The sequence below is a fragment of the Perissodus microlepis genome, chromosome 3 (assembly GCF_051167445.1).
Source record: "Perissodus microlepis isolate ML-2025 ecotype Zambia chromosome 3, ASM5116744v1, whole genome shotgun sequence".
Taxonomy (NCBI): domain Eukaryota; kingdom Metazoa; phylum Chordata; class Actinopteri; order Cichliformes; family Cichlidae; genus Perissodus; species Perissodus microlepis.
In genome coordinates this window covers 52,143,162-52,152,118 of record NC_140463.1, presented here as the reverse complement: position 1 = coordinate 52,152,118, position 8,957 = coordinate 52,143,162, and positions in this window count along the sequence as shown.

The following is an 8,957-nucleotide window of genomic DNA, read 5'->3' as shown; positions in this document are numbered from 1 at the left end:
ACTAGAGACCGGCCCACCAGGATAAAGATTGAAAATGTGACGTCATTCAGGGGTAAAACCGCAAAGGATTCTGGGAACTTGTGGGAAGAGGTACTAGCGCACGCAGGCTTTCAATTGAACTCAGTTACACAGCGATAAAAAGAAACCCAAAAAATGGCAAGAAGCTGTTGTATTATTAACTTCAATAGCCGGTCGCATGACAGCCACGGGAAGCCGACGGGTAAAGAGATCGTGTTGTTTTATCGGATTACGTCGTTGAAGAGAAATTTTTTAAGCCATGTTTCCGAAGTAAGAGCCGACGGATGGTCTGGATATACCAAATATAATGTCTCAGAACACTCCAGCTCACATGTTAGTCTGCTCCAAGCATTCCCACAAAGGTCAGAGTTTTGTAGTAGTTAATACGTCATTTTTCTTAACATAATTGGTGATATAGGTTACAAGCAAGTCTGGCGCTGAACAGAAATTGTCGCGCTATGCTCCTTTATTTATTGTGCATAAATAGTGAATTGTCCTGACACAATATTGCGTTTTGCTTCTGTTATTACCATGGTACATTGACAAAAACATATACTTTTATTCACAGGATAAAACAGTTGTTTTGTATCACTAATTGTCCAGTGCGATTACAACATACAATATTATTGGCATTGCTACATTTCTGTAATGCTACCAGAAATTATTTCCACTACTAATTAATTACCGTTGAGCTCAAAGGTTATATTAATAAATGGTTAACGAATGTGTATTTATGACGACGATTTGTGAGACTGGTAAACTTACGTTTGTTCGTACGATGGTCTTTCGTTCTACACGGTGCATTTCAAGGTCCTGCACCCATCCGTCAGTAAACTGTACCTGGGCTTGTTGCAGTGACCTGAAGTTACTAAACTTCATGAGTGTATGCACTCACTCCAAGAACCGTATAATTATAAATCTGAGCGTAGTGAACGTTGGGCAGCACGCTAACGTCTTTTGTCCACTCTGTGTGCTCGTAAGGGTCTGACCCTTTCACTCCTTTGATTTTTTCCTCGTATCTTTTCTTTGTCTTTTCGTCGAGTGTCTTTGTACGGACCGGCATTGTTCTCCTTTTGTTTTGTACATTCCTTTTTTGTGCGGCAAAGAAAAAACAAGAAGGTATTGGAACCGGAGAATGAACGTTTTGCGGTGCTGCAAATGCTTGCATTTGATGCGGTACTTGGATTGTTTTGCCACTAGTTCCCGGCATGCAATGCGCGAAAATCACGTGATTGCTAAACAAGGGGGAGGGTGCATCCGGCCTCCTCGGCTGTAATTGGTCCAGCCCAGAGTCGATCATGACCAATTGGCCAATCCAACACCTTTCATTATATATACTCCATCGGCCCATAAAAACAAAAAATCGCCAGCGGCCCACCGGGCAAATGCCCGGTATGCCCGATGGCCAGTCCAGCTATGATAACAGGACACGTGTGATCTGAGCGCTGCTGTGGTTGCTGTGCTGCACGTCTTCATTTAGATAACAGAGACATCTAGTGGTTCAGAGGGAGAACTGCAGGAGGTGGAGCTGTGTTTTAGCATGGAAAGCTTTTTTATTTTTATCTTTTAGGCGCAGATACAAATATGACAAGTATCAGTGTACGATACAATAGGTCACATCAGTTAGCAGAGGGAACAGTGATCACACAGCAATGTAAGAATAGAAACATAACAGTGAATCTGGACATGTATACAGATGGAAGCAAACAAACAGGATGTAACACTACATTAAAGCCACAAATGGGAAGAAAACAAACCCAAAGGAAAATATATTTGATCTCAGGAATCCAAATCAGATGCTTTAGAGCAGGGGTCGGCAACCCTGGGCACGCGTGTCACAGCTGCCACGTGAAGGGTTAACTGACTCATTTAGCCTGGAGAAATAGTTTGCTGCTTTATAAGAAAGCCCTCCGCAAAGCCAGAACATCTTACTATTCATCACTGATTGAAGAAAATAAGAACAACCCCAGGTTTCTCTTCAGCACTGTAGCCAGGCTGACAAAGAGTCAGAGCTCTGTTGAGCCAACCATCCCTTTAACGTTAACTAGTAATGACTTCATGAACTTCTTCACAAATAAAATTTTTATCATTAGAGAAAAAATTACCAGTAATCATCCCACAGATGTAATATTATCTACAGCTACTCTTAGTACCATTGATGTTAAGTTAGACTCTTTTTCTCCAATTGATCTTTCTGAGTTAACTTCAATAATTACTTCCTCCAAACCATCAACGTGTCTTTTAGACCCCATTCCTACAAAACTGCTCAAAGAAGTCCTGCCATTGATTAATTCTTCGATCTTAAATATGATCAACCTATCTCTAATGGTCGGCTATGTACCACAGGCCTTCAAGCTGGCTGTGGTTAAACCTTTACTCAAAAAGCCATCTCTAGACCCAGCAGTCTTAGCTAATTATAGGCCAATCTCCAACCTTCCTTTCATATCAAAAATCCTTGAAAGAGTAGTTGTCAAACAGCTAACAGATCATCTGCAGAGGAATGGTTTATTTGAAGAGTTTCAGTCAGGTTTCAGAGCTCATCACAGCACAGAAACAGCTTTAGTGAAGGTTACAAATGATCTTCTTATGGCCTCTGACAGTGGACTCATCTCTGTGCTTGTCCTGCTAGACCTCAGTGCAGCGTTCGATACTGTCGACCATAATATCCTATTAGAGCGATTAGAACATGCTGTAGGTATTACAGGTACTGCACTGCAGTGGTTTGTATCATATCTATCTAATAGACTCCAATTTGTGCATGTAAATGGAGAGTCCTCTTCACACACTGAGGTTAATTATGGAGTTCCACAGGGTTCAGTGCTAGGACCAATTCTGTTTACATTATACATGCTTCCCTTAGGCAGCATCATTAGAAGACATAGCATACATTTTCACTGCTATGCAGATGACACCCAGCTCTATCTGTCCATGAAGCCAGATAACACACACCAATTAGTTAAACTGCAGGAATGTCTTAAAGACATAAAGACCTGGATGGCCGCTAACTTTCTGCTTCTTAATTCAGATCAAACTGAGGTTATTGTACTCGGCCCTGAAAATCTTAGAAATATGGTATCTAACCAGATTCATACTCTGGATGGCATTACCTTGGCCTCCAGTAACGCTGTGAGGAACCTTGGAGTCATTTTTGACCAGGACATGTCCTTCAACGCACATATTAAACAAATATGTAAGACTGCTTTCTTCCATTTGCGCAACATCTCTAAAATTAGAAATATCCTGTCTCAGAGTGACGCTGAAAAACTAGTTCATGCATTTATTACTTCCAGGCTGGACTACTGTAATTCATTATTATTAGGATGTCCAAAAAACTCACTGAAAAGCCTTCAGCTAATCCAAAATGCTGCAGCAAGAGTACTGACAGGGACTAGAAGGAGAGAGCATATTTCTCCTGTTTTGGCTTCCCTTCATTGGCTTCCTGTTAAATCCAGAATTGAATTCAAAATCCTGCTCCTCACATACAAGGTCTTAAATAATCAGGCCCCATCTTATCTTAATGACCTTGTAGTACCATATCACCCTATTAGAGCACTTCGCTCTCGCTCTGCAGGCCTACTTGTTGTTCCTAGAGTATTTAAAAGTAGAATGGGAGGCAGAGCCTTCAGTTTTCAGGCCCCTCTTCTGTGGAACCAGCTTCCAGTTTGGATTCGGGAGACAGAAACTATCTCTACTTTCAAGATTAGGCTTAAAACTTTCCTTTTTGCTAAAGCATATAGTTAGGGCTGGACCAGGTGACCCTGAATCCTCCCTTAGTTATGCTGCAATAGACGTAGGCTGCCGGGGGATTCCCAAGATGCACTGAGTTTTTCCTTTCCAGTCACCTTTCTCACTCACTATGTATTAATAGACCTCTCTGCATTGAATCATATCTGTTATTAACCTCTGTCTCTCTTCCACAGCATGTCTTTATCCTGTCTTCCTTCTCTCACCCCAACCGGTCGCAGCAGATGGCCGCCCCTCCCTGAGCCTGGTTCTGCCGGAGGTTTCTTCCTGTTAAAAGGGAGTTTTTCCTTCCCACTGTCGCCAAAGTGCTTGCTCATAGGGGGTCATATGATTGTTGGGTTTTTCTCTGTATCTATGAAGCGCCTTGAGGCGACTTTTGTTGTGATTTGGCGCTATATAAATAAAATTGAATTGAATTGAATTGAATTGATGGCACGACCATGGCTGGACTGGCCATCGGGCATACTGATGGTGATTCTTTGTTTTTATGGGCCGATGATGTTTTTTATTTTTATTTTTGTAACGGTATAAACGATGGAAGGTGGTGGTTTGGCCAGATGTTGGTCGATGTCTAAAAATAAGTCAGTTGTTTGGTGGTGGCTATGGCGGAGCTTCCACAGAAGCAACAGGTGGATGAGGGAAAGGGGAGGCAGGAGGAGGAGAGACCCGAGGCGGCTGCCGGTCCGAGTGTCAGATGAACTGAACTTCAGGTAAGAAGTTATGACCTGCAGTCTATCTGGGTCAGATATAAACCAAGTTTAGGTGGAGTTTATTTTCCTTGTGCTGACTTTTTACAGTCAGTTACAATAACTCGTACTGCGTACTAGCTAGCATGACGGAGTTTCTATACAGCTGGGTGGGTGCTGTGATGTTACTGATAGTGAACTTTACAGCGGCTTGCAAAAGTATTCGGCCCCCTTGAACTTTCCCACATTTTGTCACATTACAGCCACAAACATGAATCAATTTTATTGGAATTCCACGTGAAAGACCAACACAAAGTGGTGAACACGTGAGAAGTGGAACGAAAATCATACATGATTCCAAACATTTTTTACAAATAAATAACTGCAAAGTGGGGTGTGCGTAATTATTCTGTCATGGAAAAACACACTGCCATCAACTTCTGTTTTGTTTTTGTCAAAATCACTGTAATATAATCACTGTACCTTTATATACATGTGACTTATATTAATGCTGCTGCCCTCTTGTGGCTAAAGTGTAATTATGTTATTGTTATTAGGGAAAACATTTGAGAGTAACATGCCAAATGAGTCAGCACTTTGGCTTTAGCTTAAGAAATCCAAATTTTTATGTAATCAGTTATAGTTGCATGTATTCATTATCATAATTTAACCTTTAAAATTGATGTCTTAAATTGATTTTGCGTAAACTAGCAATAGTTTTATGGTTGTATTAAATAAAGACATCACTAATGAATTAACTATTTCAGTAATTAATTAAAAATGTACATAATCAATTAAAGAAATATATTAATAATGAATTATCCATTAATTTCATTTAAAATCTTTCATTATTTATTTAAATGTTTCATTATTTGTTTATATACAATTCTAATTACTTGATTAGATATTTAATCACTTATTGGTTTGTTTTCTATTTTAATAATTTTTCTGACACATTTAATGAATTATTTAATGATGTATTTATTTAATTCACGTTGCTACTCCTGGCCCTGCATCGGTGTTCACAAATACATTTTATTTGTCAGCTTCACCCATCAAAGTCAGGGGGCGGGGTTAATGCTGATCAAGTCAAAACCATTACTTTGGTCTGGTGGGCGTTCTTTTAGTGGGCTTTTCTCTGTCGGCCGCTGTTTTTTTTTTTTCTTTTACTTACTTCTGAAAACAAAGCCTCATTTCTGCCGTTCAAATTGAACAAATTTAAACTTTTTAAAATGATGCAAAATTGCAAAATGCTCAGCTGTGTCTGTAATAAAACCTCTGTAACTTTGCTCTGCTTCACGTCAGCAGCATCAGGTAATGTTCATATGTTCATTAATGGTTTTCTTTCATTTTTGATGTACTGCAGAATATTTGTATAAAATCCCAGGCCAGGAAAACCTTCATGTTTTTCTGTTTGATCCTCAGCTACTTTGACACAAAGGCATCTGCTGTGATGCTCACACCTTTGATAAAGTCTCGCAAGTGTCAGATTTCTTTTTATAGATATAAAAATATAGAAATGTACTGATGCATGATCTGAATCAGATCATCATGATCTGAGTCAGACGTTTCTGCTCCTGGTGGAAATACTCTTCCTCTTTCCACATTGTACCAAATGTTTTTAAATGTTAGTTTCAATTTAAAATTAAAGATTAAAAAAGTGTAACACATATAAACATCAGATAATTAAGACAAGCGAATGGTTCAGTTCCACATGTGCTCCGCTGACACATTAAACTTCAGTAAAATGATGCAGTTATGAAACAACTTTAATCTAAAACAAACTGATTTGCTCAGGAGCAAAAACAGTGAAGTAAGTGACTGTAAGTGAGTGAGCTGTGCTGGTGACTGGATATCAGATTTCCAGTCATTAGAGCAGATAAGTGGCAGAACTATATTACTGAGGTACAAGTTTACTTATTTAATTGATGTCTGTCAATAAATCTATTTAATTTAAATGCAAATAGCCCAAATCCTTATTAAAGCATCAGGTTCACTTATAAAGTATTCTGTAGTTATCTTAGTGTCCATCGCCCTTCCCAACATGGGAATAAAGCAGCTGTGAGAGAATTAAACATTAATGAATCAATGGTACGGAAGTGGAGGAAGCAAGAAGAATGAGCTGAGTAAAGTTTGACTTATCCGACATTTTTGTTTCGCTTAATGCGTCTTATAATCCAGTGAGCCTTATGGTCCGAAAAATACGGTACATTTTCACATTATGTGCACAATATTGGAACTAAATTATTTTATATTGACAAACAGCGGCCCACATTAAACTGTGACTGTCACCAGGTAATGTGGGCGTGTTTCCTGAATAAGCAGCAGGTGGTAAACAGCTGACAGGTGAACAGGATGCCTGCAGGTAAACTCGAGGGCCCTTCGAGCTGATCGGTGGAGTCGTGAGGAGAATTTCAGCTCATTATTCATGTTACAGAAACACAGAGGTACGAGACCAGGCAGAAGACTTTCTGATTATTTGTTTTTAGTTAACCCTCTGATGCATAGTGGTCACTGGAGTGGACAGCTACTAAAACGTACATGTTATGTCTAATATGTAGAAAACTATGATTAACCATGTGTCCATTGAAGTGGACATCATGCATTACCCACTATATTTTTTTAACATAAGTCATAAACTGCTTCACTGTTTCTTGGGACTGTTTTGGTTATAAGTAAGCATATAATTGTTACATTTATAAGCTACTCATTTAAAATATATATTTCTGTGCAGATCAGCTATAGTTTGAGTTACTATAATAATTATTTTATCATATTTTGTAGACTTCAAATGCAGCAAAGAATAAGGCAGCGTACAGAATAGTCCAGGAAATTCCATGCAGCTCCAGTGATGATGAGTTCAGTGATGAGTGCAGTGATGATGAGTTCAGTGATAAGTCCAGTGATGATGAGTGGCTGCCAGAGAAGAACAGAGACATAGGAGCTACGTATGATGAAGACACAGACAGTCAGGATACAGAAAGTGAGAATGATGAGGGGCAGGATGAAGAGGAAAGTCAGCATGATCAGGGAGCTGTGGGAAATGGGCACATGGCACCTGACCATACTGAAGCCCGCAAAAATGTTTGGAAAGTCCAAGACAATGACTTTGATGGAGACTTGCCTCCTTTTCTAGGAGAGTGGAAATTGAATGTGGAGGGGAAGGATCCCATAGATTTCTTCAGACATCTGTTTCCAGCAGAGCTAATTGATAATATAACATACAACACCAACTTGTATGCTCTACAAAAAGGGAAAGAAAATCTGTCAGTAACAGGAGAAGAGATGCAGGTTTTTTTAGGGATCAACCTGATCATGGGGTACATTCGGTATCCTAGGGCACGAATGTACTGGTCTAGTGAGGACGGTCTACGTCTTGGAATAATTGCAAATGCCATGTCTGTAAGCAGATATGAGCAAATCCTGAGATACCTGCACTTTGTGGATAACTTGACTTACCAGCCAGCAAACACAGACAGGCTCTTCAAAATAAGACCAATCCTATGTGCTCTTCAGGAGACATTCAAGGTAGCAGCAGACCCTGAGGAATTTCAGTCAGTTGATGAGCCGATAATTCCTTTCAAAGGCCTACTGTCCATCAAGCAATACATACCAAAAAAGCCCAAACCCTGGGGAGTGAAGGTATGGGTGAGAGCAGGAACCTCAGGCTATATGAATAGATTTGAAGTGTACCAAGGCTCTGCAAGTAGTGGTCGCATCAGTGAATTGGGAATGGCTGGAGATGTGGTGATGCGTCTTTGTGATGACATAAAACACAAAAATCACAAGGTGTTTTTTGATAACTTCTTCTGCAGCATTCCACTCATCGAGGCCTTGAAAGACCAAGGGTTCTATGGCACAGGTACATGCAGAGCAAACAGGCTGAAGGGAGCAGATCACAAACTCAAGAGTGAAAAACAACTGAAAGAACTGGGCAGAGGAGCTTGTTCTGTTGTCAGCAATAATGCAAACATCACTGTCACACGTTGGCTTGACAGTTCTGTCATCCACATGGTCTCGTCCTGTGCTGGCCAATCCCCTGAAGATGTTGCCAACAGATGGGTCAAGAAGGAAAAAAGATGATGATGGTCCAAAAGCCCTTCTCTGTGGCCCTTTACAATCAACACATGGGTGGGGTTGATCTTGTTGACCAATGTCTGGCAATGTATCCCCACAGACGTCGAAACAAGAGGTGGTACATCCGAGTGTTTTTTCATTTTTTGGATGTGACTATTGTAAATGCCTGGCGCCTCTACCAGATGTCTGGTTTGGAAAAGATGAGTCTCCTCCTCTTCAAAGCATCTGTGGCTCGTGCACTGATAAATAGTGGCACCCTACAGCAATGCAAAAGAGGAAGACCCAGTGGGACCCCACAACCCGTGAAGCGGAGAGCAGTCAGCAAAGTAGCCCGTGAGGTCAGGCTTGCTACAGGATATCACTGGCCCCAACTGATCGAGGTGAAAAATGCAATGTTGCGTGCACACGGAAGACCAAATACATCTGTATGCA